Source organism: Heloderma suspectum, chromosome Z (genome assembly GCF_057233095.1).
Source record: "Heloderma suspectum isolate Gila_16-S chromosome Z, 16-S_ref, whole genome shotgun sequence".
Lineage (NCBI taxonomy): Eukaryota > Metazoa > Chordata > Lepidosauria > Squamata > Helodermatidae > Heloderma > Heloderma suspectum.
Genome location: NC_139476.1, coordinates 3,434,040 through 3,451,420, shown reverse-complemented (window position 1 = coordinate 3,451,420; position 17,381 = coordinate 3,434,040). Strand labels below are relative to the sequence as shown.

At 47.7% G+C, this 17,381-nt stretch overlaps 1 protein-coding gene across 2 annotated transcripts in view; it reads left to right on the top strand.

Annotated features, from left to right (window-relative positions):
• KDM4B (lysine demethylase 4B) overlaps nt 1-17,381 on the top strand; it is a 187,789-nt gene that overhangs the window by 107,404 nt on the left and 63,004 nt on the right. The window lies entirely within an intron of this gene.

The following is a 17,381-nucleotide window of genomic DNA, read 5'->3' as shown; positions in this document are numbered from 1 at the left end:
AGGAAGTGCCAGCTCCTGACCCAGTTGGATTTGGAGGTGTCCAGGTTGCCATGATCTTTCTCTTCTCTGCCTCACTAACCATCTGATTTATAGCGCCGAGGGTGGTGCGTGCTTTGTGGCTGCGGTGAAGAGCTCACTGAAGAATGACTTGCCTGCGGCATATTCTTTCTGTGGCTCGTTCTCTGTCCACCAGTGGGAAAGTGCTCCTCTGTCAGGAGACGGCAGCTCAGAGACCCCCGAGCTTTAAAGGAGGTGCGGTGAGGGTGGGGTGGGAAGCTTATAGGGCTGTTCTTTTTAAAGCAGACTCCATGGTTTTGCTTTTTGTGGAATGTAGCTATCTTTGCAGCAGTTGGGTCAGGTTCAAGGAGAAGGGTGTGCGAGGAATGTCTGCTTGATCACGGTCAGTCCTAAACTATCATTTGCCAAGCAGAGGCTAATCCTAGCAGTGATAGGACTATGGCTGTTTCCCCCCACATCCTTTATTCAAAGGTTTAGATGGTGTTCGCACAAACAGAAGCAAAGTACTGGACAACTGTAGTCAGGGGAGCCTTCAGAAGAAACCCTCACATTGTTTGTGGGAGAGATAACTCCCTTCCCACCCATTCCTTGGGCAGACAGTCAGGAGGCTGGCAGTGATGAGTTACTCTTTGTCAGCTCATGGAAACATGTGGAATTTTGGGGAAGCATTGTGGGCACCACCACAAAATTGGCTCAGCAACATGGCTCAGAAAGTACACAGGGGAGGGCAGGGAAATAAGTGCTGCCTTAAAAGTGTACAGCTTGGATAGCCCCATTCAACTGATTATTGGGGAGTGGTTTTTCAGAGTCTCTCACACACACATATACACACACACATATACACACACACACATACACAGCAATAGGTCACTCACCCACTCATTCCTGGCAAAGAAGGAGCAATTGGGTTTTTGAGGGTGGGAGTCTCTCTCTCTCTCTCCTTCTCTCTCTCACAGCAGTTGCTCACTCACTCACCCACTCCCGGCAAAATCATTCTTGCATGCACAGAAGGTCACTCATTTTCTTGGGAGAGCAAGCAAAGTAACCCCCCTCATTTCACGTAATAAAATACTCAGAAATACAAAAAAAATGCTGCTTATGCTTCTCTCCCCATAGCGCTCACCCCGGGAAACCGGGTGTGCAGCCGCATCTTTTCTTCCCAGCCTGCCGCCTCCATCCATCTCTCCTTTAGCACAAGGATTCCCGGCGCTGCCTCCCACAGGCCCTGTGAGCCAAGGGCCATGGCCAGGCGTAGCTGCAGCAGCGGGAGATGTAGCCAGCAAAGCGAGGAAGGAAAAAGGGGAGAGGAGGCGGCAGAATGGTCAGGACAGTAGTGGCCACAGCAGAGAAGGAAGAGGGGAAGGCAGGAAGCTCAGCCGGCAAGAGGAGGAAGCGGAATTGTTGGGCCCTAGCTAGCCTACCAGTGGCGGGTGTGGACAGAGGAGAGGAGAATGTGCTGGAAGTGGAGGGGGCCACAGGGGTCTGGCAGGTGCATTGTGGGGCTGGGGGGGACACAGGTGCACCCGTAGGCTCCATGTTACCAACCCCTGCTCGAGGGTTTATTTATTTCATTTCTATACCGCCCAATAGCCAAAGCTGTCTGGGTGGCTTACAAAGATTAAAACATTTAAAAATACAATATACAGCTATTAAAAGCCAAGAACCTCCATTTCCATGAACAGAGGGACAGGCAACCTGATCAGACCCGGATTGGAAAAACGTCCCCTCCCCATTAGCACGCAGTTGGGCAACTTGTGGCCCTCCAGATGTTTTGGCCACCCTGCCCTTCGCATGAGCCACCCATATGGGCAAAGCTCTCTTTAAACCACTCCTTGCGCTTGAACAGCAGTGGGGGCTATGGCAGAGTGCTTGCTCCCACTGGCCTTGGTTTGGCCAGGGCTGTGGGTGTGAGGAGCTGGAGTGCATCAGGGGCGAATGCTAACATACCCTCTGCTGCAGTTCATGCATTGGGGAGAAGGGGGTGGAAGATGGGGGATTTTGCCCCCATCTCGGCTTGTGTGGGCAGCTGTGGGAGGAGTCAGTGTTGTTAGGGTCGGTCTAGCTAAGTGCAAGATATGGCTTCCGTTGCAGACCAGGACACTGGTGATTAAAAAGTTTTTTTTTTTCTCCCCTTTTGCTGCTCTGAGACCGCATCTGCCTTGTGCACCCTTCCAGACATCTCTGCTCTTGTGCTTTTCTTTCACTAGCGGCAGAGGGTCTCTGCAGGAGTCCTCAGAAGTGATTACCAGCCCAGTTTAAACACATCTCTATTGTTTTGTGGCAAACCCTCTTTGGGGAGAAACAAGTTGTCTGTCTCCCCTGTTCTCACTGTGGCCGGGGGAGCTGTGTTTGGACTTGTTCAGTATACATGTTTTGAGGATTTCTGAGGGAAGAGGCACACAAGGCTTGCGTGTGTTTCTCTTCATAGAGGCAGGAGGGTAAATGGAAGAGCCCCCTCTGTGCACTTCCTTGCAGTGATAAATGTGCGCATTAAACTGATGTCACTGCAGCCAAGAAGCATGTTCCCATTTGCAGTCCTCCTCCTGCCTCTGTTTAAATCACTTGGCTGCTTAGCCTGACCTCTTGTTTCCCAGCTCCTCTCTCCCTTCCTTCCCTCAAGACTCTCAATCTGCAAAACAATTCTTACTTCTTCCCCCTGCACTTGGTTAGCGATCTCGCTGGTGGTTTATCATCCATCAGCTGTCTTGTCTGCTGCAATTCGTGTGATCAGGCTGGTGATACTGGAGGGGTCTTGCCAGATGAGAGGGGGAGACAAAGTTGCGATAATTGCTTTGAGCGTGCAGTTTCAGTGTGCGCACAAGACTGAGTTGTGAGCAGGGGCCTGTCCCTGTGCTGAAGAAGCCACACGGGTGCCCGCGGAAGCCACACTGAGCACCCCTCCCTCCACTTGGGCACAGCTCCAGCTGCGCCTCTGAGGCCTGCAGGGCTCTGAGCGGCAGCAGTTCAGTTCAGACAGGCTTTCTAAACAGTACAAGGTCTGTAAAGCATGGACTGCACGCACGAGCAGTTTGTCCGAACTGCTCCACCTGCCAGGAGGATTTCTGCAGTGTATTTAGGCACTAGGGAGCTGGCTCAAGTCAGAAGAAAGATTCCTCACATTTTCTCTATGTTTGGCATGTGTGAACAAGATAGATGCTTCGGCATGGCAAAACTCACAGTGGCTGGTAGGATCTGATTTGCTGTGGCGCCGTCTTGATGGTTTTGAGAAGAAAGGCAGTATAGAAATAATAATAAATTCCTTTCACCAGTAATGCTTTTCTTTGGGGCCCTTCCCTTTTGCCCTGCTGTTGAAAGTTCCCCACAGCACAGTAAGAGTTGCATACACATTGCTTCATATATATATATATTTTTTAGTTTCAAGATCTATTTTGTTTCACCTTCATCTTTTCCCGCACCACTGAATTGTCTGTCTTAGCACCTGGATAACTATCACCAGCTTCTCTTACAACATCTTTACCGCCCCCCCCCACACACACACTTTTTGATGGCTGTGAAATAAGCCCTTTCCAACTGTAAGTGCTCTTCATCAGATGCATGTAGTATTATGGAAAGTTTCAGGTTTTTTACACAGCATGTATGTGTGTGTGGAGCGAAGTCAGAAAAAAATTAGAGTGCTGATGGTGAAGCACAGGAAATGATTTTCAGTTCCAAAACTGGAGCTTACGCACATATCTACTCCTGTTCCCCCACCCCCAAGCTTTCTTGATTTGAGCAGCCTAATTTAGGAGAACAAAGGGCTTTTTGTGATCACTGTTGTTAAAGGGTTGGGAATCGGAACCCCTTGCTGATCTACTGCAAATCACCTGTAGATTTACCAGTAGGTCTGGGTCTACCTTCAGCCCGCCCCTGGATAACACAAATATAGCAGGCTTGAGCAACAGTGGAAGGCTGCCATAGTCTTTTGATCAGGAGGGTGGGCAGGGGAAGAAACCTCACTAGTGGTCATTATGTTGCTATTATTACAATTTGTTTAGCGATAAGACAGGTGAGAACTCACAGTACAAGCCTATGCATATTTTAATTGGAAGTAAGTCCCACAGAGTTCAGTGGCATGTGTTTAGAATTGCACCCTGTTGCAGTTTAGCAAATGTTTAAATTGTTAAACATTTAAGAGCCAGTCAGAAACAAGCAATACAGCTTTTCCTGGGCTGTGCCACTCTTGGGGACTGGGGGGCTGCAAGTTTGAATCTTCCAGTATGAAAAGACAACACATCTCCTTCCAGATAGAAAAATAGCATGTCTCACAGAAGACTAAACTGTATTCCAGCAGTGGAAGGACAGCACAGCTTTTTAAAATGGAAGGGATGAACTGTGGCCACTCTGATCACCAGTAAGTAATAGAACAGTGCATGAAAATTGGAAAAGTCAAGAAATCTTGATGTGCATTTTCAACCTCTGTATGATTCTAACGTTTTGAAACTAAGGCTGTTAATTAGTTAAATCTGCTGCCAGCCCACTTTGCTCCTTTCCCTTAACGTCCTTAAAAAAAGAGAAGATAATCAATAAAAACAAGAAATTAGACATCGTAATTTCTTGCAAAAATAAAGCAAGGCAAAACAAGACACAGAATGCTATCCGAGGCACACTTTGGACTGTTGTCAGAGTGATGGCATTCTGGATTTTTTCAAATGAATTTCTGAGGAGCCCTGGGGTTTCTCAGGGGATGTCCACTATCAGTGGAAAAGCTTCCCTGAATGACTGCCTCCCCCACCGCTCCTCATCTTTCCCTAAAATGTGCAGCCCTGTCAAGGGGGGCTGTTGGGGTGCTCTCTAGAGTACACTCTCAGTTTACACAACGGGCCTGCTCAGCACTCCTTGTGAAATGTGTAGGTGCCTAGAACACTTCTCAAAGTCCTTGCTAAGAATGGGAAATAAGGAAATGAGCTAAAATTCCTCTGCGTTAGATCTCTGGATATCAAGAACATGGGTGGAGATCCTGCTTTGTTGGGTGTTTGTCTTCGGTTTTGAAGTGATGATCTTGGGTGTGCAGATCCAGTCTTAATTGTACACTGCGCCAATAGAACCAGCAGTCACCTTGCCGGCCTCCTTGCCATTGGATTTTTCACAGCCTGTCTTTCAGATGATGCTGGGGTTGGGGATCTTTGTACCTTCATTACATGTCACCATTGCTGGTAAGTGGCTATACCTTCTATCAGGCTGGTAAATCCCATGCACCAGTAGGGGAAAAATGAAGTTTCTTGCTGCAGGTCAATGTCTGAAGATATACCTAGCAGGCTTCATTCAATATAGATGTATAAAGTGCTGCATGAAGCTGACAGTTGTTTTATTTAATGCATGTGCTGGAGCAAGGCTGTCAGGGAAGGGAGTGGATTGGATATTTCGGAGTCCCCCAAAGCATGGCTCCTTAGAAGGATTGTGTCAGCAGGACATCTTGCTTTAAGTCCCAGTTAGCCTTTCGTTTGGAAACAAAAGCTAGAATTCTTTTCTTGTTTTAAAAATGGGTCTATGGTGTGCTTGCTCAGCGGTCCCCCTTGGGGACACCAAGGGCGTAATTCAAGCAGATGCTTGGAAATTGTTTGCTGGATACCAAAATCAAGGAGAGGACTGTTGCCTTCATGCCCTGTTTGTGGACTTTCCAGAAGTGCCTGGGAAGTTGGCCACTGTGAGCAATGGAAGACTGGACTCAGTTGGTGCTTGGTGTGATCTGGTGGGGCCGCTCTGAAATCACTTGCTGCTGGGGATCCAGCAAAGGAGCTCTTTCCTTTTCCTCCAGCTCCCTTTTTTATCCTGCAGGATGGGGTTAGCCGAGTTCTCTCTCCTTAGGTTTCATGCTTTTCTGGATCTAGCATTAGCGGACATGTTGGCAGTATTCTAACTTGCCACAGGATCGTATGTTTGTCACTGCTTGCCTGAAATGGAGCTCAGTCCTGTGCATGTTTACATCCCATTGCATTCCATAGGTCTTACTCCCAAGCAAAGGGTGCGTAGGGTTGCATTCATTAGTGGGCAGTGACATTTCATGAAGGTCTAAAAGTTCATGAGGGCAGTGAGGTCTGGATTCTGACATGCATGTGAAAGCAAAGTTGGGTAGAGCCAGATAAAGAGGTTGAGAGAGCAAATTGAAACTCGACAAAATGGGCATTTTCGGGCCACCTTTCCCCTCCTCTTTATTAATTGTATATATCAGCACTGGGTGTTGCAGGAGCCTCTCGGAGACTTGTGCCCCATGGACCTGGAGTGAGGGAGCACTCGGCAAGCTCTGCCTAATTGCTTTGTTTATGAAACACTCTGTTGCTTCCAGTGAATTTCCTAATGAACTGGTATGTTGTCGAGTATCGCCGCAGTGGTGGTAATTACATCAGAAATGGTGTGGTCAGGGCTCATCTTCCTCGCCGCAGGGCATTGGCTACCTGCTGGCAAACATATCCGCTGCACTTCAACTTTTCAGTTTTCCATATATATTTTTTTTAAATCTCAAGTTAACCCTCCAGGAACCTATGATTCATAATGGTTTAGTTCTCTTCTAACACTACCATTTTCAATAATTCTCACTACATGTCACCATCCGGTGGTCCAGAACACCAAGGTACCTCCTGCTCTGTCCACTAGGAAGGAACAACTTGGCTTGGGGCTGGACTAGGAGGAACCTCCCACTTCGCTTCTCAATCCAACCTGCATGCTGACCATCCAGGTGCGAAACCAGGAGCGTGGAACATCCATCCACGTGGTGGGTGTTTACTACACACGGGCACTTGATCATAAATCTACTGGTACAATTGCTACTTGCTTTACACCCCTAGGCAAGTGGCAAAATGCGCCATGAATATTCGTCCTGGTATCCTGCTGCCATCTGGGGCCAAATGAAAGCCAAGGAGGGAAAACGCTGTATCTTCCCACCCACCCCACAGTAAGAGGAACAGTAGCAACTTCCTTTTAAACTTTAATCTAATCTGCTGTTTCTACATGGCAATAAATGAGGTTTTATGTTAACATTCCATGCACTGCTGAGCAGATAGAGTTCAGCTTTTGGCTTAATGGTTTATTGTTGAAAAGAGGATCCACCTTCTGTACAAGAGACACAGAACTGGGCTTTGCTTTACATTTTTATGCTGTTTTATTACTTTTTTTAATAAAAATGAGCCATTTTCTTTAATTTCTCTCATTACACGGAGGATTATTAGCAGGCATAAAAGATAATTTAACATATCCGGGGGACACGATAAAACGTTGATGAGAGTTGGTTGCCTTTCTCCTGCCCCTTCTTGAGAGGCAGATGAGGGTGTATGAGCTCCTTGGTTATTTGTGGACTGAATTAATTTGTGTCTTAGCTGATTTTGGAAAGCTTTGGGCTGAAGGGATGGTTTCAGGCTCTTCAGGGGAAGGCTTCTCTACATCTCTTCAGGAAAAAAAATATTTCATTATCCATTTACCCTTCAGTCACTTCTACATTAATGGTTTGCAGACCACATCATGTCCATTCTTAGCCCCCATTCTCTTCTCCCCTTGATATTTTCCCATCTGCTCACAATAGATTATGAGCCATCATTCTGTTATAAAGCATTATTCTGTTGCTGTCGTTGTGTTTTTAATTGTGGTTTTAATGTATTTTATTAGTTTAATCAAATTTTTCCTTATCTATTGTTGTAGAAAAGCAAGGTACAAATCAGATCAAATCAATCAGCAAAAGGGCACGTGCACAGACGTTCCACTTCTGAAGAATGGCAGCCAGGGTTGAGGCACTTGCACCAGATACCATACAAGGCAGGGGAAGACCCTCTGTTGGGTTGGTAGATCTGGGGCTGGCCTGCCCTGCCCCATAGTTTTAGTTCACATTGGCTTAAGGTGCCAGGGTGTGTGGTTGTCATCTGGATTTTTTTGGAAGAAAAAAGACTTGCTGTATGAGAAAATGCCAGCTGCAGATGGGGCACATTGGCTGTGGCACCATAAAATGACAGAAGAGGTTATGTTTGTGTAGTAAGAGTCCTACTTTGGTGTTTGGAACTGTTCTGCAAGTGTTAATGTTCAGAATTTGACTGGTAGCTTCTTTTCTTTCAGTGGGAGGAAATCAGTGTGTGTGTGTGTGTGTGTGTGTGTGTGTCTGTGAGGGAGGAGGGGGGTGTCATGTGAATGTCGTCGGTACTGTTGTTACACTTACATTTACCTAAACTCCCATCTCCTTATTTATTATTTATTTATTAAATTTCTGTATTGCCGAGCGACTCAAGTGCTCTGGGCGGTTTGCAACGCTTGGCTTGTACACTTCCATTTTATCCATGGGGAAGAGCAGGGGATAAGGGTGTGTATGGCTTGGCCAAAGGCTGCTTTTTTTTTTTGCTTGGGTTTCCCAGGCCCAAGGCCAGCACTCCATGCACTCACCACCCTGGTCCCTATCTCTGAGCCCTCTGCGGTTTTAAAAAGGGACATAGGCTTCAGATCAGTATCTTGATGGAGCAGTCTGATATTCTTAGGTCTGTAAAGAACCTTGTGGTGGTCAGCACAAGGGAGCAATGGCCACATCTTCTGTCAGTTAGATAAGGTCTTACAATCAGACAGGTGTGGCAGTGAATTAACCAAAGCCTCCCTCATTGCCAACAGGAAGATTAACAGTGGCCACATTGCTCTGTTGCTTTGCTGAAGACAGAACCACAACCTGTACTGCTGAGCTAGACTGGAAAGAAAAAAGAAAGATCCACACAGCCCACCTCTTTCTTTTCAGTCAGGGGCTGGTCAGATGTCCCAGGGAGTTCACAAGCAGGGTGGTGATAGAGAGATGTCCTTTGTCCCCAGCGTCTGGTAATGGCAGGCTTTATTAAACATGAGGGTCCGTTCGTAGCTATCGTGGTTGATAGCTGTTGAATCTCTTTGTGAATTATTTCTCATGTTTCTTGCTCTTCCTTTTGGCCAAAGGCCAAGTGGCAACTTGCAAACAGAAAAAGAGAAACACCTGTAAAGCTACATATGCTAGCGGCTCTCACGACATTTTGTGGCACCGAATCCGAGAGGCCGATGAAGTCTGTCCAGAGCCTGCTGCCAGTGAGCTGTCATTCATTTTGTTTTCCAGAAGTCAATTAGTCGCTGCTCTGGGTCTTTGATTCCCCGTAACTGGAAGCAAACAGCCAACCTTCGAATGCTTGTCGTCCCCCCCCCCCGCCCTTTTACTTTCCTCTCATCTCGCCAGCTGGTCCTGGGAGACCTGGCTTATGAATATTCTGCTCTTTGATCTGTCACTCTCCCGGGACACCCGGTGACAGCCATGCTGTTCTTCGGCTCTTCGGCACGGCAGCCTGGGCACCAAATGAGAGGGGAAAATGGCGAGAGATGCAAAGATGCTTGATTAGATCCCAGAGTCCCTGAGCGCTGTAGCTGTCCTTTGGGGGGGGGGGGTCATCTGTCACATCTTGATGTGACAAGCGTGCTGCTGCCTTGTTGCCATTTAGTTACAGAGGGGTGCTGTTGATGACCTTGTCGTTCTGAAGCACTTCTGGAGGCAAGGAATGAGGACAGATTTCACTGAAAGGAGGAAATCGGGGTGGGGGGCAGTGGGGGGGTGTGAAAGGAAGAGTGGATGGAGTATTACACTTGTAGCACGAGTCCTACTGGGGCTGCGAAGTCCAGGACCTGGCATGTGCGTGGAGAAGGGGCTTCCTGGTGGATCCTGAGCAAGCCTTCTCCCTCTGGCTCCTCTCACCTAATCAGGTCTTCTGTTTGCTGACTGAGCACCCAGAGACCCTTGACTCAGCATTGTGGCATCTGGCCAGGGAGCGGAAGAGCTGCCCTTGGAAAAAAATTGGTGCTGTTTCCCAAGGAATGTGCCATGCTCAGATTGAGAAGTCAGCCACACAGGCCACAAACACACTTGCTGTACTTGTGGGCAGAGAGAGAAGTGAGAAGCAGCTGCTTGCGGAGCAGGTTCCTGCTGTAGACCCAAGTCTGTCGGAGCACCACAAGCTAAGGGTGTGTGTGGGGGGGAACAAAAGGTAGCAGTGGAGGTCAGAGTTGGGGAAGGAGATGCTCTTGGGGGATTCATGTAGCAGTGGGAAGGTAGCCCAGGGCCCAGAAAGTGAAGCAGCAGCTGCCCTGTTGTCTGGCTGAGGCGGGGCTATACGTGCAGCAGGATTTGCCTTGTGACTGTTCGGTCAAGGCCTCTCAGCATAATTCCCAGAGCGCCGTAGGCAGCTCTCAGCTTTAGGCACTGGCCATGGAAGCCATGAGGTCCTGGTTCCTGCCTTATGTGGTGGCTTGATGTATGGAGATGGGACAGTTGCGCCAGGCATAGGGCAGCTGCATGCTTAGAACCCCGGGGAGGGCATAGGAGGAGGGACCAAAGTGGGCCACATAATTTTAATAGTCGATTTGGAGTTGATGGAGAACTGCAAGAAGCGACTGGTGCAAGAGTGTTAATAGAGCCGTGGAAGCTTTAGCAGAGGCCTTCCTGACTGCAGCGCTCTGTCCTGCCTAGGCTCAACAGTTGTCCCTCCATCCTCTCTGCAAATTGCCTGACTGATACTGCACCTCTTTGCCTGCTTCTGCAGCCCATATTAGCAAGACCTCCCACCTCCAAGATGTGGCGGGGAACAGCCCTCTGTTCCAGAAAGCTCTCTGGTACCAAGCAGCTCCCTTCCTGGGCTGTCTTCAGAAACCTCATTTCCTTTTATTGGTTCCTGACTGTAAAGTAGAAAATGCCTTGCTCGCTAATTTAACTATCTGGAAGTCCTGCATTATCCTCCCGTGGATTATGATGGAGAAGAGCCTTAGAGCCCAGTCAGTTGTGCTACCCTTGTTAGATGTCTGGGAAGGGAAGGGGTGCCAATTACTTTTTCTGTATTGGTCCCTTAACATTTTAAACAATAGCTTGGAATTCTGTGGGGGCTCTGGCAGTACATGAGGAAACCTTTCAAACATTCTTTGTGTCCCAATTTGTTCTCGTTTTCTCTCTTTGGAAATGAATGGCCCAGTTAAATACTTTTTGAGAATGAGAACCTTCCTTTCCAGAGAGAAGGATAATGGCGGTCACATGTTGGATCTCAGTCTTTGAAATGCTAGCATGGTGGTAGCTGCAATTAGAGACTCAAACATGTCGAAAATTGGTTGGTAAGAGGATGTGGCATGACTACACTGGCCAGTTAAAGGCTAGAAATAGAGAAAAAAATAGCTGATCCACGAGAGAGGGGAAAAATCTATCAATGGGCCATATCTTCTCAGAAGAGGAGTCATATTAGTCGGTTGTAGTGAAAAGACAGTCAAGTGTCATTTTAAACCTGTAGTTTTCAAATGGTGTTCTGGAAATTCTGGAGTTCCTTGGAAGCTTATCAGCCCCCTGCCCGCCCCACAGTAGATTTATAGTGGTGGACCAGCATTCCTCAGAGACCACCCTTTCTGTCATCTCTCTGCAGTCGTACTTAAGGTATCTGCACCTGCTAGTCTCCCATAGATGGGAGTGCAGAGAGACTGTGAAGCTGAAAGATGAGTTGCTTACCTGGAACTGGTGTTCTTTGAGCGACGATCTGTGCAGCCACACAACCACTCTTCTTCCTTTCTGCTGGTGCTTGTCGGTTGTTTTCTGGTGGTGGTTAGAAGGAACCAAGCAGGAAGGTGTGCCCTCTGTCTCCAAAGGCATGGGCGCTTCCCCTGTCTGGAGGGAGGGGTGAATTGCCTGGTTGAAGGTTTTGGCCTTTCCGAAGCTGGCTCTGTGCAGGCCCAGATCCCGCAGGTGAGATTGCGCCACTCGAAGAGCATCTGTTGCAGATAAGCTTGTCTTGATCATTCTTTCCCTACAACTTGCTGCTCCAGGAGAACAGCTGCTTTTCTGGATTTCACTCTCCATTCAAGCCAGGGATGTAAAATTTCTGAAAGTCCTGGAACTGAGATGGGGTGGGGATTTTGTGTGCATGTGGGGTGCGAACGTGGGGGGGAATACATGGAACACTCTCATCAGATCTGCTCTTTATCGTTTTAAGAACATTAAATTGATTATGTAAAACTTAGCACCTAAAATTGCACTGTTTGATATCTAGGCTGAGATAGCTGAACTTGGTCCCCATTCAGATCAGCGGAAGCAACATGCTCTGCTAATGACTAATGTCATAGACCCTTACCTCCTTTGTCCCATCATTTATACAAACAAATAAAAATACAACGCTTTTACTTTATGAAAACAATAAAAATTGCCAAATTTGTAATTAGAGCTGGAGGTGGTCTTGGATGTCATTTTGTCTAGTTAGGGGAGGAACAAAGGACTGCAGAGAGATGACAGAAAGGGTGGTCTCTGAGGAATGCTGGTCCACCACTATAAATATCAAAAACAGAAGCCCTTCGCATTTTGTAAAGTAAAAGGAAGATGTTATTATTGGCTTTGAAACAGTATATGACCCCCAGCACTATTGGGCAGAAGCAGAAGAAATCCATACATCTAGAAAAAAGCCAAGGAAATAACACATCCATACAATGTAAATAAAATGACAATAAATTTGGATATTGTTACTTTATAATACTGTTGAAGCATTCAGTGTTGTTTCATCCTCAGACAGAGCAAGTGTCATAGTAGCTGGAAATAGAGAAGATTAGCATCCTTATTTATTAGGTTTATGCTGTGCTTCATCCCAATAAATAACATTTCCTTGTAAGTTATAGCATAACTTGAGTATATTTATTTCACCAAAATTGATGTCTGAATGATCCATAGCTTCTAATTCTGAACTTTTAATCGGGGCTTTCTGGATTTAAAAAAATACATGTATGCACACACACACACACATGCATGCACGTGTACGTTAAGGTACAGCTTAAATATTGAATCAGCTTCACAGTATCGGTGCTTCAGGTTTGATCTACGCATGGAGAGGGCTCCTTGGTACAGGCCTTCTGGAATCTCACAGCGATGGTGAGGATCATCTGATTTGAATGCTCCACCATGGCAACAGCAGGTGTGCTGGGGGAAAGTGGTTCCAGCCTATTCTTCTGCCTGATGTACTTATGGGGGGGGGGGGCGTTATGTGGGGAAGCACTGAATTATGTGACTCCCCTCACCTGCATTCTACAGTGTTGTATCCCAGGAGGGCCCTAACACCTGTTCTTTCTGAATGTGTAACTCAGCTCTAAGTAGCCATGATGGTGTTCCCGCTGAACATCTCCCTTTGCTAAAGCATCACTCTGAAGATTCTAACACGGCTGCTGCAGCACTGGATTTTTGAGGTGGGGGGAGAGTGTTACTACTACTTTTTTTTTTTGCAGTGAGAAAACCCACCCATTTTTCTTATTCAGACCATGAGGTAAGGTGTCAGGTTTGTTAATGAAGTCCAGATAGAGGTGCTAACAGCAACCCTGAAGAGAAAGCAGGGAAGTGTGGTTTTGCTTGGCTTCGGATCCTGATAAAAAGTGCCTGATGCAACGAAGGAAAAAGAAAATAGTCCCCCAGTCCCTTTATATCTGTCAGAAGGGCTCTGATTTGCAGCCGCACCAAGCTGCTCGCTGCTCCAGAAAGAATTGCACAGCTGTGTTGGAGGGAAGCGGGACCAGGAGGAGGGGGTGCGTCTTTTTGGCGAGAGGCCTTTGTGGGAGCGCTGCGGCACAGTGGCGGAGGAAATATCGCCGCCTGGGCAGAAAGGGGCCCCTGAGGACCAAGGCCAGGCGTAAATTATTCATGCGTGCCAGTGTGAAAGCAATAAAATTAAATTAAAATTGAAATATAAACATACATCATGGTAGATTTGTGCATAGAAAGACAGTGAACGAGGGAGAGGAAAATGCTCCTGCTGTTGGGTTGTGGCATTGCAGAGAGGCAGAGGAGGGGGAACCAGAGAGTGACTTTGCAGCATAGTATAGAATAATGGTGATGATAAATCAAATCTGGACAGCCCCTTCTGAGGTCCCTTGTCCCATGCTTCCCACTCCCTTTATGCTTGAGCCTTCATTGGGCATGTTCACATGAATGGTAGTAGCAACACTGGTTTTAAGTACTCGTGTGGGGCTTATCCTGTTTGGGTGACTTCTCTACTGCTCACAAACAGTTTGTATACAGGAGGTACAACTCCGCCCCTCTTTCCTCTCTCCCTCAAGCTGGATCGGGTTTAGTGAAGTCACGTGAGCATATCCACAAGTTTTCTGTGCTGCTTTTCAGAGATGGAAGGAGCATCTCCCCCCATACCAGCCTGTCTATGCATTAAGGTTGTCAGATGAGGCCCTTCTCTGAGTTCTCTTGGTAGGAAAGGTGCAATATGCACCCATGAAGGAGAGGCCTTTTCTGTGCTGGCACCCTGACTCTGGAACACACTCCCAAGGGAGGAACAAATGGGGCCAGCATTGTAATCTCCTGGGGTGCCGTTCTTTTGGGGAGCTGCAAAATGAAGATTTTGTAGGAGCCAGATAGGAAAAGAAGCCTTTTGCAAGCTTCTGCCATAGTAAATGGCAGAAGCTTTATAGTTTTAATTGTGAACTGCCCAGAGGGCTTCAGCTATTGGGCGGTGTAGATATGTATTAACAAACAATAATAATGAAATAAACAAACTTTAAGTTTAAGTGTTGGTCTTTAAGTGCCATCAGAGCTTTCATTGTGCCTGCTTTTGGGAGATTGGTGCAGCTCCCCTCTTGGGACAGCAGCACAGGTACCTCTCTTTCAGTGGCTGCATTGCAAGTTCCACTCACATCTAGATGGATGTACCATGTAGTCAGGGCAGTTGAGCCCATTCCTTTCCAAGCCCCCCAGGTGTGCATGGCTAGCTTAGGAAAGAATCCCATCAATCACCTTGTCTGTGTGCTTCTCCTGTCTAAGGATTTGGTAACCGGAGCCCCCAAAGCCCAATCCATCTCCCCAGGGGCTTCCTTTCTTCACCTGTTCCCAGATGGCCTGTTCTGCTCTGTAGGTGCTTTCTCCATACAAAGATGCAGACTGAGGGCTCTTCAGGCATCAACACAGGCCCTGCCAGAATTTTCCCCTTATGTGCCTTGGATGGCGAGGACTGAGATGCAGTGGACAAGGGAAGCTGCCTGAGAGAGCACCTCACTGCCATGCACTTGGTGCGGAGTCAGGCACGTAAGGAGCTGCCTTGTATCAGAGCAGACTCTTTGTCTGCCCAGCCTACTGTGGGCTACCCTGACTGGCAATAGCCTGACCTGTGCTTTGCCGTGGAACGGCGATCCCTCCCCCAAATTAAGGAGTCCTTGCCAGTGCCTGAAAGGCAGTGGCTGAAGGGCATAATATGGGAGCGGGCTGCGCCAGAGCCTCAGTTGCTCATCCCGGTGCCTGGGCTCTGATGAATGCGGGAGTAAGCTAGTCGGTGGGGCCAGTGTTTCAGTCCAAAATATGGCCCCTTCTAAAGATCAGCTAGCACAGCTGAAATGTTGTGGGCCTGGACTACAAGGGGAGCAATTCCACAGTAGGCAAGGGGAACTGCTGGACTACAGGGGACACATGGATTGGTCTGCTGATGCCGCAAGATATAGCATCCTGGCCCTTTAATCCTGTAGCAGGGTTTTTTGCTACCAAATGCATGTATTTGGAGGAGAAGGTCTTATTGGGTACAGATCTGAAGTGTATAATAGGTATGCAGTGAAACAATGACTGTGCCTAAGGGGTGAACACAAACCCAACCCCTGGCAAGGAATCCACATATGCTGCCAGCTCTGTGAGAGACTGGGGTGGGGTGGGGGGAGCAGCCCTGGACCAAGCAGCCCTGTTCGCTGACTAGTTGGGCAGGGATGGGGGACTAGTGACAGTATTGGCCTCACCCCCATTCATGCCTTGCTCTGGTTCACATTTGGGGCTAGGGCAAAATCTTTGATGTTGCAGCTATTAAAGTGGCAGAACCATAGAGGTTACTGCTTTTGCCTCATTGGGGGAAAAAGTTGCTCTTTAATGCAGGTGTATAAATACCCACTCACCAGGTTGCCTGGGGCGAGTAAGAATTTCCTCTAGGTGAACAGGCAAGGAGCGTTTTCTATATTAGAAAGCCACCTGCCTCCCCCTCTCCCACCCCACTGCAGGCTATTGGTATGTGTGGACTGTTAAGTTGGTAACAGTATTTTTTGTGGGCTGGTAGCATCTCGCCCAGTTTCTGCAATAGACTGGCACCGTGATTATCTAAGTGTATGCCTTGCTGTCTCCCCCCCCTCCCCCGGGCATACACCCAGGTGCCTTTTTTAATTACTGAAGGAGAAAAATAACCATTGGAAAGCCGCTCGATACAAATCCCTTAAGCCACTGTTGATGGAGGTGCTCAGGAGAGCTCCAGCCCAGCCAGGAACCTGAAACATGGGCACCATCTGTGGTTCCGCATCCCCCTGGCCAAATTGCATTCGAAGATCTTTCTTTCCTCTGCTATTTTTCATTGAGCGAATTGGTTTTGCTGGAAATCGCCTGGCCATAAATATTCTCTCCCCGCTTGGCGCAGGCGGGTTATTACTGCTCCTCAGTTTGGTGCTTGTTTTTCACTGCAGAGCAGACGGTGGTGCCCTGAACTTCTCCGAAGTGTGGAAAAATAGGGGAGGAAAACAATCCTCCAGCAAAGAAGCCCCCCCCCCCCCCGCCCCTGCTTCACTCTCAGAGCCATAACACTTTTGGGGTTTAGGATCAGAATGAGAGCCATGATGTCCATCTGCAGATTTGGCTGGTTTAAAACTCTGTGGGAACGTTTTTGCCCCACCAGTTGCCTCTCGGGCCTACAGGCCCCACCTCCAAAACTGCCTTGCCTGCGCACTCATTTCTCATCCATTGTCCATATTCCCTATCCTGCCTTATCCCTTTGTTTCTGTCAACTTATTGCCATCCTTTCCGTCAGACCTCTGCCACCTCCACCCAGCCTTTCATCAAATCCCTGCTTCTTGACCATTTTAAAATTATTATTTAAAACATTTCTTGACTGCCTTTCAGGGCAGAAGCCCTCCCAGGGCAGCTCACAGCAATAAAATACATAAAAACAGTTAAAATATTAAAAGTGATAAAAACAATAAAACCAAACAATAAAACCAGCAACAATGTTAACAGCATTAACAGCAAAAATGGCAGTCATATCAAGAGAAGGCCATGGGAAAATAATATGTTTTCAGGGTCTTCTTAAAAGTCTGCAAAGACAGACCTCCGATGTCAGCTTGTTCCAAAGGTGTGGGGCCACTGCAGAGAAGGCCCTCTCACATGTGGTCACCCACCTGACTGCTCGCATGGGTGGGCAAATGAGAAGGGCCTCCTTCTGATCTTTAAGTGCGGGCAGGCTGATATGGGTGAAGTCAGCCCTTCAAGTAACTTGGTCCCAAACCGTTTAAGGCTTTAAAGGTCAAAGCCAGCACTTGGAACTGGTCTCAGAAACGCACCATAACCAGTGCAGCTGGCACAGTACAGGTGTTATATGATTGAATCGCCTCGCCCCCACCAATACTCGGGCGGCTGCATT